Source organism: Salminus brasiliensis, chromosome 2 (genome assembly GCF_030463535.1).
Source record: "Salminus brasiliensis chromosome 2, fSalBra1.hap2, whole genome shotgun sequence".
Lineage (NCBI taxonomy): Eukaryota > Metazoa > Chordata > Actinopteri > Characiformes > Bryconidae > Salminus > Salminus brasiliensis.
The window spans coordinates 39,237,686-39,252,177 of record NC_132879.1 but is presented as its reverse complement, the minus strand read 5'-3'; positions in this window follow the sequence as shown (position 1 = coordinate 39,252,177).

Sequence of the window (14,492 nt, the reverse complement as noted above, 5' to 3'; positions counted from 1 at the left end):
GAAATGTTGTCATTAAAGAAATGATACTACAATATGGTAAAATTAATAATTAATCACAGTACTCTCTAGTCAAAACATCTGATCTTTATCGGTTTACTGTGAGGATGCTCCAGGCTAAGAGAGTAGGTGTGTGTTAAGTAATGGATGATTTATGCAGCTCTAAACAGACTATAATTTAAAACCACAAGAATGTGTAAGCACTGGAGTGTTTTTTAGGCAGAATGTAACAGACTGTTTGATGTCAACTACAGTCAGTTTGATAAACAACCATGCATGTTCAAAACAGTTACATTATATTATTATTGATGTTCCAAAAGAGTAGAATGTTACAGAAACAAACTATTCAATCTTGGTTCAATCAGTCAAGAATCATGTGAGTAAAATTGTATACAGGTATAATATATAAAATAAAATAAAAAACATCAGGTAGGCACCTCTCTTCGTCAATGTTTGCTGAATGTAAGCCTACAACACCAACTCCAGTAGTCTCAACAGTAGTCTCAGACCCAACCAAGCTTACTTCACAGAAGATTTAACCAGCTTACGTAACTGTAGAACCACACTGGTCTCTCTGGTGACTAAGGCTGTACTTGGTCTTCCTGCCACCGTTAATGCATGCTCAGTGCCACCAGTTCCATGTGGGCTTCACACACAACAACTGTACACGTTACACCCTACAGCAATTTAAATCCACAGACTCCCTGGTGACTAAGGCCATACCTAACCTCAGTGTTACCAGTTACCCACGACTTGAACACTATCAACAGCATATGCAAAAAAAAAAAAACAGCCTATATACTGGTTTCGACAAAAGTCTGATGCTAGTCTGATATATATGAATCTTTAATGTTTGAAAGAGTGCAATTGATGAGCATGTGACTTCACAAAATATATCAAATCAATGCTCTGTAAGAGCAAAAGCATCACTGGCAGCAGCCTCAAAGGTCTTTGGAATAAATGGAACGAAACAAACCATATTTTTTGAGCACTGAGGTTTTTGTAGGCTATATGCAACCTGCATGGCTGTCTTGGGTTGCATGGTGTAGGGTTCCGTTGAATGTTAGTTTAATGTCAGGTGAATCAAGGAATCTACAATGTACCATCCAATTAAAGTGATGCCAGTTACTGCTCTTACAGGCAAACATATTATTTCAACTTACTTCTGAATCCAGATCAGTGATTTGCAAGATTACTTAAATGAGTTCATCATAAAATCAACATGTTACAAGAAAAGACAACCCATGCATAGATCTAGGAGCTTCATAGCACAGGGCTCCAAACTTTCAAGCATTAACCATGGGACTTATGCAATTGGCTCTAATCACACGCTCTCATGCCACACATTTGCTGTCTCTCACACATTTTTAATGACCCCTCAAAACTGCATCAGAATGAATTAGACTGCAGGTGCCACTCTGAATTACTCTGAGTAAACACACTCTGAACTGGCAATGGCAGAATTTCATAATTTATTTTATTTTTGTGTAAACAAAATGTCATTTCATTTGAATGGCCCAGTTTGTTCAAGCAGTTCCAATTCAATTTATACATTGGATGTCCAAAAAGAAACATTAGGCAGTACATCTCCATGTCATTTTTAAAAGGAAAGGACATCCCCATAGTTGATCTTTAATACCCTTTACTAGCTCAGGATGGAATTACTACTAAGAAAACATACATCAGGCATATAAACAGTAGTTTTGGCAGCAGCTCCACTTTCTCTGACGAGGACCAAACATTGCTTCCTGTAAAAGAAAATGCGTAACATCAAATGAGAGAAGAATATGCTTGCCATATGTAACAATTCGGATGGGTCTGTTTAAGACATTCGAAAATTATGTGAAAAAGTTTTTGCATTCAAGTTTATTAGCAGTAATAAGTTTTGTTGGTAACCCAAATGCACAATCGGCACACTGTACATAATATACACAATAAACTGCATACAGAAAATCTAATATTGTAGTCCAGCCTTCCCGGACCAGACATGAAAGTCCTGCAACAATTCCCAGTTTATAGTCCACCACCTTGATGATAACGAAATTTCTTCAAAACAGTGTTTTTTGCCTGACAGATTAGGACAGTATTAAACTGTGGCCAGTTTATCTCACTTTCCTGCATTATCTGTTCATTTATTGACCTGCTAGAACTATGGAATCTTCTGCAACTATTCTAATCTTTAACCAGTTTTCTTCCCAATTTAGCTGAGCCAATTAACCCACCCATTCACTAGGACCTCCTTATCACTTGCAACGCTCCCAATACTAGGAGGGTGAGGGCAAGTACATGCCTTCTCCAATACAGGTGAAGTCAGCTGCTGCCTTTATTTGAACTGCTGCCAGTGCAGCATCTCTAGGCCAACTCACTCTGAAGAAAACTCCAACTCTGAAACATCAGTCAACAGACACCTGTATTGCCCTACATCACCATGGAAATAATGAGAGGAGAGCGCCATCTACCTACCCAGAGAGAGCATAGTCAATTTTTCTATCTAGGATTTAAACTTGGAAAATTTGGGCAATAGTGTCAGCCAAGCAATAAAACCTGATGCTGCCATTGACCTCATTCTTGTCCTATTTAATGCAATAGTCCACTAAGGCTGTGATTCTCAGATCTAGACTGTTCACTTTCACATTGTCCCTAAGTATTAGAAGCTGAATAGCAAATAGCAAATAACAATGTTGACACCTACTTGAAGCGCCAAGTTTACGCATCGCTGTGACAAACAATCCGGACACACTGTTTGTGGCTTTGCAGATGAGAGTTTCTGAGGTGGCCTCTGAAGATGGCTTGATGATCACCTCATTTCCAGAGCTGGCAATTGACTCTCCATTAATGACCCAGGTGTAGTTACAGGAGGGTCTGCAGGTTGCAGTGCACAGAAAATGCTGCCTCTTGTCCGAAGTGAAAGTCTGTGGGCCGCTGATGGAAACATTTACTGGACCCTCTGGAAAGGAGGAACAGGTGATAGTTCTGCTTGTTTGTTTTGCTTTCACAAAGAGAAATGAGTATGGCAGTCTAATATGATGACCATAATTATCATGTACCCAAAATCTGTAGTGCCTTGCTGATACTGGAAGACTTTCCGGTGGCATAGTTTTTGGCTGTACAGGTCACTGTTATGGAGCTCTCCCATTGGCTTATGGTAAAGGACAGCTCATTGCCATCCCCACTTTGACCATCAAGACCGATCGTGTAATTGCATTCAGGTGAGCACTGAGCCAAGCAAACAATGCTACAGGGCACTCCCACTGTAATTGCATCAGGGCCGAAAACGGTAAGACCTACTGGCCCATCTGGAAGAAACAGACAGACATTTATTTCCAACCGAATGGTCACATGAAAGTATTTTACATGAAAAGGTAAGGGTATATTTAATGTTCTAATAAATCAAATTGTCCTGTATACGGTGCCATCCATTATGTTTGGGACAAAGAGTCATGTTTTTGTGATATGCTCCTCTGCTCCACAGTTTAAAATCAAACCAATCAAACGTGATTGGAACACATTCCAGACTTCTATTTTAAGTCCTTTTAAGTCCTCATTTCAGGACACTATCATGTTGGGACATTTAGATAGCATAAAATACATAGGCTTGTTTCAAACACCTATGAAGTCTGTAATTGCTTAACATTGTTTAACATGAAGACAAAAGTTGTGCTAATAAAATCAAAGCAATGCGGGTTAAAAAACAGAAGAGATTTTTAAAATCAACCTGAGAAAAAAGAGAGTACTGGTGAGCTCATTAATCGCAAATGGACTGGTAGGCCTTCACTGTTGATGGCTGAACTATTCTCTTTAGTTCTCAACTGTCTATCCAATAGACCAGAAACAGGAGGTGAGTGTGTATTAGAGACTAATATACATGTATAGAAACACAGAGGCTAAAATGCAAGAAGCAAATCACTAAACAGAATGGCCAGATTATAGAGTGCAGAACTCTGGAAAAAGGTCATGTGGACAGATGGGACCAACAGTAACCTGTATCAGAGTGATGGCAAGAGCAAAGTGTGGACTATCCACGATCTGAAGCATACCACCTCATCATGTCATAACTTGGGCATGTTTGGCTGTTACAGGTACTGGGACACTTATCTTCATTGATGATGAACTGTTGAAGGCGGGGGGCACAATGAATTCTGAGGTGTATAGGAGAATCTTAACTGCTCAAGTTCACGTAAATGTTTCCAAACTCACTGGCCGCTTCATCCTTCAGCAAGACAATGACCCCAAACATACTGTTTTGGCAACACTTGTGTTTGTTACAGTCTGTTTGGTTTGAACTTAAACTTAGGGGCAGAAGGGCATATCAAGGTAGACCAGACTGTCACTAGACGTTTGTTGAATGTTTGATGCATTCTTCAATAGGGACATTGTCTTCCTACATGTCTTTCAATTGATGACTCTACTGCGCAGGTGTTAGCTTTTCTTTATAAAATCCCTCTTTCACTTACAGCTACAGGTAAGGCCACTTATGGCGCTGAGTACTTTTGTAACATCTTAATGGACATGAGTTCACAAGCTGTTCATTACATCATATACTTGCTGTAGCCAAAAATAATAGAATTTAGTAATACTCAACACATAACAAACTACTTATAATAAATAGAATTTGTATTCATGGTCAAATAGTAAGAAAGTAAAATGTATGTACATGTAGAAATGTATATCATTTTTAAAAGCACCTTAATCAAAGGGCATAAAATGTTAAACACTTTGATTTGACAGGGTATTTTAAGTATTTTTTTCAATTAGATGAACTATTGTCCACATACTAATTCAGTTGTAATCAAAACTATTTAACCCCTATTGCAAATTATGTTTATTTGCAAAATGTATAAACTTTCAGTTGCAATAAAGCACTCCAGAATCCTCCAGAACGTCTTCTGAAAGCATGGCTTGGTGGATTTTAAGGCATGACATTTTCTCCTAGGCTTGACGTCTTTTACCTTTTTGCCCTCCACACTATGAAGGTTTCCAGTGCCAGAGGAAGCAAAGTAGCCCCATAGCATTACGATTATGCTTGACTGTAGACAGGGTGTCTTTTCAGTGTATGCTTCATTCCTTCACCTTCAGACATACTACTGATCCATAGACCCAAAATGTTCCAGTTTTGCTTCATTGCTGCACAGAACAGAATCCCCAAACCTTTGTGGCTTATTTACATGGTTTTGAGCAGATTGGAGGTTACCTTACTGTGCAACTAAAACCTCAGTGCCTGCTGCCACCAAATCTGGCTACAGGTCTTTTGCAGTCACTTGAGAATTTTTGACCACCTGCCTTCTCAGGAATCCAGTGGTAGCCGGTAATAGCTTCCTTTTTCTGCCATGTCCAGGTAATGTAGCCAGTTTCCTTAAACCTGCTTGTGGTTGGTGTGGTGCAACAGATAACACCACTACCTGCCAGTAAGTTACCACACCATGTGGGAGACCAGGGTTTAATTCCTGTTCTGGATGACTATGCCACGCTACACCACTAAGAGTCCTTGAGCAAGACTACATTGGTCCACCTCTATAATATGAGTAACATTGTAAGTCGTGCTGGATAAGAGTGTCAGCTAAATGCTTTAAATGTAAATGTAAACGTTGCTTTAAGCTGTATCTCTAGGAACATTAAGTGTTTTGCTCTTTCCTCCGAGCATGTTGGTTGCCTGTTGACATTGCATGGACAGCAGTTTGGCAAAAAAGGCGAAAGAGGCACCATACCCACATGGTGTGGTATGTGTCACAGGAGACGTGTGTCTGCCTTCACCTTCCCAGTGTTGGGAGCATTGAATGTGATGGGGGAAAATATGTATGGTTTGGATAACTGGCAATCCAAATTGGGGAGAAATGGTTCTGGTTTGATTGGTTTATTGCAAACAGCTGTTTGTAGATTTCACATTCTAATAAACCTAATTTGCAATGGGGGATGAATACTTTTAAATTTGATGTAGTCTTTTCTTTGTCCAGTTTATTTACTTACACAGTTCATCAGCAGTGGGTTGGCTGGCAATAAGACTTTCCTTTTCTGCCAAATACATGCTCTGATCTGAAAGTGAACCAAGCATTAAGAGCAGGCTGTACTGTTATAACAGTTACCAGTAAAATCAAGAGATAACTTTCCACTCTGGATGTGGAAAGGTATCAGTCAAACTGTGTCATACACTAAGCATGAAGAGTTCCCTGACTTGTAACAAACTAGAAAACATTTTTTTAAAACTTCTAAGAAAAAAGTCTTCATAGTGTGACCTACCTGGAACACGTAGTTTCAGAACAGCTGTGGCAAACAAGCCAGATACACTGTTTGTGGCTTTGCAGATGAGTGTCCCTGAGGTGGCCTCTGAAGGTGGTCTAATGACCACCTCATCTCCAGAGCCGGCAATCGAATCTCCATCCACAACCCAGGTGTAAATGCAAAAAGGTCTACAGGAGGAAGTGCACAGGAACCGCTGCGTCTCACCCGGAGTGAGAGTCTGTGGGCCGCTGATGGACACGTTTACTGGCCCTTCTGAAAAGGACAAAATCCAGTGCATAACACATAACAAGAGTTACAAGAGATTCTGAAAACAAGAACAATAGTTTTGCAGTCTCCTCCAACAACCATGATAATGATCATACCCAAAACGTGCAGAGTTTTTCTGACTGTGGAGGAACTTCCAGTGGCAGAGTTTTTGGCTGTGCAGGCCACTGTTTTAGACCCCTCCCACTTGCTTAGGGTAAAGGCCAACTCTTGTTGCTCTACACTGTGGTCATCAATGCTGATTGTGTAATTGCATTCAGGTGAGCACTGAGCCGAGCACCAAAAGCTACTGGGCACTCCCACAGTGACTGCATCTGGACCAAGAATGGTATGACTAACTGGCCCATCTGAAAGAGAAGGAGAAAAGTTGTTGATAATTTTTGTATTATTTACATTTTCACATTTTACATGTGCGATGACAAAAGTGTGCTTAATCCTCACAAGACAGATTTGTACCATTTTGTACCAAAATATTATTTTACTAAAAGATTTCAGGCTTGATTTACCAAAGGCCCCCATTGTTTTAAAGGATGCTCTGGTTTAGCAGTGCTGAATCATTAGCCAGCAAGCATGTTAGAAATGTTTGATTCAGCAATAGCATTCACTGATAAAGAAGAGGATAGGGCACCAATTAACAACCTAGTTATTTTTTAAAATAACTATGTTCTTACAGACACACTAGAAATGCTTGTGTCAATTAAGTAAATGAAACTTCTCTGGCAAAGCAGAGTTATATCAGAAGAGAGTATCGTTACACTGGAATAGTAGTGTGGGGAAAAGTTTTTTTGTCTTCAATGTCAGTTTCATTTGGAGATATGTTCACTCTCTAGTGTTTCAAAACAACTACACTAGTGAGGTGTGTAATAAAACAGTGTATAGCTACTCCTGGTTCTGTGAAGCAGGTACAGGGGGTAAGGTTTTCTATCAGTATTTGAAGAGCCTGACTTTAGTCTCTTAGGGTGTCCTGTTTTACAGAAATAAATATTTAAACATTAAATGTTTTATTGAGAATAATAAAATCTATAAATTGCACAATGTAAACTTTAATGTTAGTCATTCATTTCTAGTGACTAATAACAATGAAAAATGTATGCATGATGGTATATTCTAAAGTAAATAAATCCAATCATAATGGTACACCCAGTTGATATTTAGGCTACAAAAAACTATTGTTTTACATATTAGTGTAAAAGTTTTGTTTCTTATCAGGGAACATATGTTGCTTGGTGATAAACATGTACTCATGATAACAATGACCCTTCAATTCAAATATCATCTAATGATTTAAATTCATAATCAAATACAGGATTAATAAGCCATTTAGTGAATTAACTAAATGTAAATGTTAGTGTAAAAAACCCTTGTTTATTATTTCTTTTTATTAATCCTAATGCAGAAACAGTTTACAGCATGTTTTGTGGAATCCCACAGGTTTCTATTTTAGAACCAAAGGGTTCTATGAAACTGATGTTATTTCTGACTATGTACTTATGATAGTGAAAGTTAAAGTATTTCATCTTTGTTTCACTGTGTGTGTTTGCTATAACTCACAGGGCTGTTTTTCGCTGGTCTTGGTGGTCCCAAGAAGGACCTTTTCCAGTATGTCTGCTCCATTAACTGACAGGGAAAGAACAAAATATGTTTGGGGAGTTGATCTTGACTATTGTCCTTAAAATGCCTGCTGTGCTTCTGTGCCCATGCTGCTTAAAAACTTGTATACACCCTGGAACCATTTTAAAAATAATTTTTGTAAATTGTTCAACATACCTGTAAAAAGAAGGTGTGCAAGAAGAAATGTAATGTGTCCGTAGTCCATGGTTGGGCAAATGTGAAGTGCAGGGAATTTTGAGATAGGAGAGGCTGTTAGTACAGCGTATGGGTAATAAAGCAAACACACCTTATCAGAGCAAAACCAACCTTTCCTACTTCTACCTTTCTGATTAGTATTTAGTATGTGTACATGGGTAATAGCTTTACCAAAGATTAGCCTTTATAAGGCTATGTGTCCCCTATATAAACAAATATAAACATCTTATAATTTTTATTCCAACTAGGGTCAGTTGCCATTACACTTTAACAAAAAAAAAATCAAGAGTCAACAGCTACAGCTCGTTGAAAGAAGTACCATTTAATCATTCTCCCTATTATACCAGTCACTGTACCATCTAAATGATTCTGAATGTTTCTTTAAGTAAGTAAAAAATTAACTGATCTCTAAAGACATAAAGATGAAACAATCTCTTTAACATTAACATCAACAAAAGATTTGTATATTACTTTTGTTCATCATCGTTAGGAAAGGCCAGGTGAATTTTCAGAGCTTTATAAATACTCTGACTCAACTTTGTCTCAACAATACCTGTCCATAGTATAGTGTATGACCTTCATGGAAAAGTTACCTTTTATTCTTTCTTTGCACAAAATTAAAAAAAAAATTAAATTGACAAAAACAATAGTGAATAAAGAGTTCTTGAAAATGTGACATCAAGCCATCAGGCTGTTAGCACTTTTAGGTGTGGTGTGTTAGAGTGCTTGTGTGACGTCTCTCTGAACAAACTTTGCTCAGTTAAGCAAATCAGATAGTTAGGAAATCTGTATTTCCAAGTGCAGGACAGACTGCTGCAGTGATATGCAATATACACAATATGCATGCAATAAACTCCTGCTCAGATTTTGTATTTTGTGTCCTCCATTGTCCTCCCCAGCCTCTATTATGTTAAAATAACACTTATGCTTAAAATCATGTCAAGTCTAAGTATAAAACTAGGTTGCCCAACATTTTGGCAGATATCGTATTTCCTGTGGTGAACATGTAGTGTAATTTAGGCCCAATTACTGATATAAATCCATTAGGTATGTACTTTATCATACATGCTGATATCAATTGACATCTTGTTCAGCTCTTTCAGTTTCCCACCTTTAAGCCAATTCAAGTGTATGTCACTCTTTTACCCTCCTTCACAGTCCCAGGAATGGTATTTATTTCTGCATTTTTTTCTATTATTAACATGAAGCTTCGTTGATGTTGTTGCATTTACCTGATCTGCAATCTAATGAAGCATCTCTTTTTAATTACTACAAAAACCTAAACAAGCAAATAAAAAAATTATATTATGCCAAAATCCAAACACAAAACCAACAATATTTTAGAGTCAACTCCAGAGAGTCAGGTATACGATTTCTGAAAAAGTTTCAAATGCTCATGTCCACTAAGGAAAAAAACATTATTCTTTAGGGGGAATCACCAACACCATCTTAAGGGCCATTCCCTGAAGTATTTGTGTGAGTAAACTGCTTTACTGATGGGAGAGTTTTGGGAGAGTTTTCCCTTTACCTTTCCAGTCCTCCTAAAATGTGCAGTGGAGCTGAAAATCCTCCAGTCAACAAAATGTTCACTGCAGTTCCTGTGATGAGCTGTTGAGTCTCAGCTTCAATTCAGCTCACTTCGACCCAACACAGCTTTATAAGGAGAGTGAAGACGAGAGACCCAACTATTGTACTAGGATGGAGAACCCTGTAAAATGAAGGACTATTACGTTTTTTGCACAAAAATATTCTAGACTGCTCATGTATTACATATTAAACAATTAGCTGAACCTTTAAATGCCTTTAAGATGTGGACACTCTACATCGTAATGGAAGAAAAACTGACTTATTATATATTATTTTTCTCTACTATAGCTGTGAAATCTAGCAAAGCAGAATAGTTAAACTTCATTCAAAAGACAAAATTACAAAATACAGCACTTTTGTATTTTGCTATTCTACCAGTGCAGCAGATTTAGACCCTTAGTCTTAGCATTTCAGGAACACAGGACCAGTAACCCACTGGCAGTGCTGCATGGCCAAGGCAAGGCTCTTTTTCTTTTTTTGACATCAAACTGACACTCGACCTGTCAAACTCAAAGTTTTCTCTTCAGTTCAATTTGAAACTTCTCTTCTTTGACAAGTGTTAGTGCTTAAAGGTTTTGTTCTGTGAGCCGCCATTCATGAAGCTGTTGACCACACACTTAAGACAGCTTCCTGCTGGTTCGGCTGCTTAAACCTCATATTGCAGGAAATTGCCGTCTGTGTTATTCTTAATGTGATGGCGAGACACCATCATCATACAACTTAAGAAGGGCTCTGTAAATGCTACTTTGAAGGCTTTGGTCTATAAATATACACAAAAACAAGCCGAACTATGTACTTGCATGTAATAAAGGTCTACTAAGTTTAAAAAACATTTCAAAATAACTGCTTTGATGGTTTCTATTCATCTAAATTTTTACACATTTTACAAATCTGTGGTCAAATAACCGGTGCCCAGTTTTTAGGAGCATTTTGGTATTAAGAGCATCTGAACTGAAAAATTATGCAATGTGATGTTGACTGAACCATTTAAGAATCATCTTTGTGCTAAGAATTAAACTTGTTAAGTCCTGTTAAGATGTTCTGTTAACTTTACAAAAACTGATTTTGTAAAAGAAAATATATGAAATTGTAACGTGTGTCATCACATAACTATCATAAAATAAAAGTGATGCATGCCAGGAACATTTAGACAGTTTATTTGTTCTTCACCCCAAGCTTACAGTGTTTTGTTTTTTTTCTGCCTGTATGTATGACAGCACATGTGTGTTTTGATTACAGAGGCTATAAGGCAAGATGAAAATCACTAAACAGAATGGCTTGATTATAGGTAAAGTATAGTATAGTTTTAAAAAAAAAGTAATAGTAAAAACAAAGTACTTTTAAAAAAAAGCTGCAGAAATCTGGAATAAAGGTCTTGTGGACAGATGAGACCAACAGTATCCTGTATCAGAGTGATGGCAAGAGCAATGTTTGGACTACCCACAATCCAATACATACTGCCTCATCTATGAAGGTATGTCATGGCTTGTGCATGTATGGCTATTACAGGTACTGCAGCATTTATCTTCATTGATGATGTAACTGCTGAAGTAGCACAATGAGCCCTGAGGTGTATAGGAACATCTTATCTGCTCAAATTCCAGAAAATGCCTTCAGACCCATTAGGTGGTGCTCCATCCTATAGCAAGACAAAGGCACTGTTGAGGCAACACATGCGTTTTTCAAAATAAAAAAAAATGGAAAGTTATTGACTGTCACCCAATTTTTGTTCCATATTTGTGTGTACAATTACAATCAAAAATATTTAATCCCCATTGCATAATGTACAAACTTTCTTTTGCAATAAACCTATCAAACAAAAAACTATTTCAATTCACTCCACATTCAACACAAAATTCCACTTGTAATGACCACTTCAGTCTCTGAATTATTCAACCCTTTTATTACAGGCATCTTTACTTAGTAGAGCAACCTTTTGCTGTTCACTAATCTTCTTGGGTTTTGCTACTATGGGGTTTCTATGGGGTTCAAGTCAGACAACTGTGACAGTCACTCAAGAATCTTCCAGGTCTTCTGAGGTATGCTTTGTAATTGTAATTATAATTGTCTTGTATGAAGATTAAATAACTTGCTTCTTCACAGAAGGCATGATGTTTTCTCCCAGGATTTCCTGCTTCTTGATGGAATCTATCTTGCCTCCAAACACTGCAGGAAACTGGTGACAGTTGGTGATAGCTTCCTCTTTTTGCCATTTTTGGGTACTTTTGAAAATGTTGCCAATAAACCTAATTTGCAATGATGGCTGAATAATTTTGATTGCAAATGTAAGTACAAGTTGAATGACAAATAATAGTGAGCAACTGAAAAATGGCTATTTTTTTTGTATGGTTCACATGTCAAATTGTTTTCCTTTTTGTATTTTTTTATGCAGTTTATTTACTCACACAGCTCATCAGCAGTAGGTTGTCTGTCAGTAAGGATTTCCTTTTCTGCCAAATCCATGCTCTGATCTGAAAGTGAGCCAAGTATTAAGAGCATGCTTTAAGCTGAGTGACCAGTAAAATCAGGAGAAGATACCTATCCACACAGTTCTCTGACTCGTAACAAAATAGGAAACATTTATTTTAACTTCTAAGAAAAAAGTTTTATGAAAGTGTGACCTACCTGGAACACGCAATTTTAGAACAGCTGTGGCAAACAAGCCAGACACGTTGTTTGTGGCTTTGCAAATGATTGTCCTTGAGGTGGGACTAATGACCACCTCCTCTCCAGAGCCGGCAATAGAATTTCCATCCACAACCCAGGTGAAAATACAGAAAGGCCTACAGGAAGAAGTGCACAGGAACCGCTGAGTCTCACCTGGAGTGAGAGTCTGTGGGCCGCTGATGGAAACGTTTTCTGGCCCTTCTGAAAAGGACAAAATCCAGTGCATAACACATAACAAGAGTTACAGGAGATTCAGAACAGTAGTGCAATAGTTATGTAGTCTCCTCCAACAACCATAATAATGACCATACCCAAAACATTCAAAGTTTTTCTGACTGTGGAGGAACTTCCAGTGGCAGAGTTTTTGGCTGTGCAGGTGACTGTTTTAGACCCCTCCCACTTGCTTAGAGTAAAGGCCAGCTCTTGTTGCTTTACTCTCTTGTCATCAATGCTGATTGTGTGACTGCATTCAGGTGAGCACTGAGCTGAGCACCGAAAGCTACTGGGCACTCCCACAGTGACTACATCTGGACCAAGAATGGTATGACTAACTGGTCCATCTGAAAGAGAAGGAGAGAGATTGTTGATCATTATTGTATTAATTAACCTATTAATTTAAACCACTGGAATTATTCTTTTTACTTCGGTTGAGTAAATACAGAGGTTGACTTTTACCATTCTGTACCAAAAAAATATATATATTTAAAGATTCCAGGCTTGATTCACCAAAGACCCCTATTGATTTGAAGGATGCTCTATTTTAGCAGTGCTAAAACATTAGCAAGCTAGCATGCTAGAACCTTTTGATTCAGCAATAGCATTCATTGATAAAGAAAGAGATAGAGCACCAATTAACCAACCTACTGATGCCAATAGCAAGAAGCAGGGCAAGGGAAGATGGGGCGGAACAGGCCAGTGGTCTAAGAGCCTGCTTGCAGACTTTCTTATGTTGAGGTACTGCTCAACATTTTCTGCTCTCTATAAAATCCTCTCAGAACTAACTCTCTCTTTTTACCTTCTCCGAGTAAATGGCCACCCAGCCCGACCTGCTGGAAGATTGCCCGCTGAGGTCCCCTCTACCTGCTTCAGACCAGCTGCCACCTACCAATCCAACCAGCAGGCCCCCCACCCACCACCACCCATGCCAGACCAGCGGCACACCTGCCTACCACTGCTACCTGTTTAATGACCATGTTAAAACCTAAATGGACTCATAACTATCTGCCACTATTAATATCACCACTATTAACTATCTGTTGTATCTGGTTTGGTAATTTTTATCAATAATGTTTAAATAGTTCTAACCAGAGGAGGATGGGTCCCCCTTGTGAGTCTTGGTTCCTCCCAAGGTTTCTTCCTCCAGCTCTGAGGGAGTTTTTCTTTGCCACTGTTGCCATTGGCTTGCTCACTGTGGGTCTTTGATCTTTCGTGTCTTACGTTATTTCTTCTTTTTTCTTTTTGTCTCTGTCTTTTTTTAATTACTAATTATGTAAAGCTGCTTTGTGACGACAACAGTTGTAAAAAGCGCTATACAAATAAATCTGACTTGACTTGACTTACTTAGGAAGACATGATTGAACAGGGCTGTGGTGGCAGAAAACTTAGACTCACATGGTCATGTTCCTCTAAGACTTGGGTCACCCCATCTACCCACCAAAGAAAGACTGTTTTAGCAATAGTAGTAAATAGTAGAAATCTTCATAGTGTGACCTACCTGGAACATGTAGTTTTAGAACAGCTGTGGCAATCAAGCCAGACACGTTATTTGTGGCTTTGCAAATGATTGTCCCTGAGGTGGCCTTTAAAGGTGATCTAATGACCACCTCCTCTCCAGAGCCGGCAATCGAATCTCCATCCACAACCCAGGTGTAAATGCAGAAAGGCCTACAGGAGGAAGTGCACAGGAACCGCTGAGTCTCACCCGGAGTGAGAGT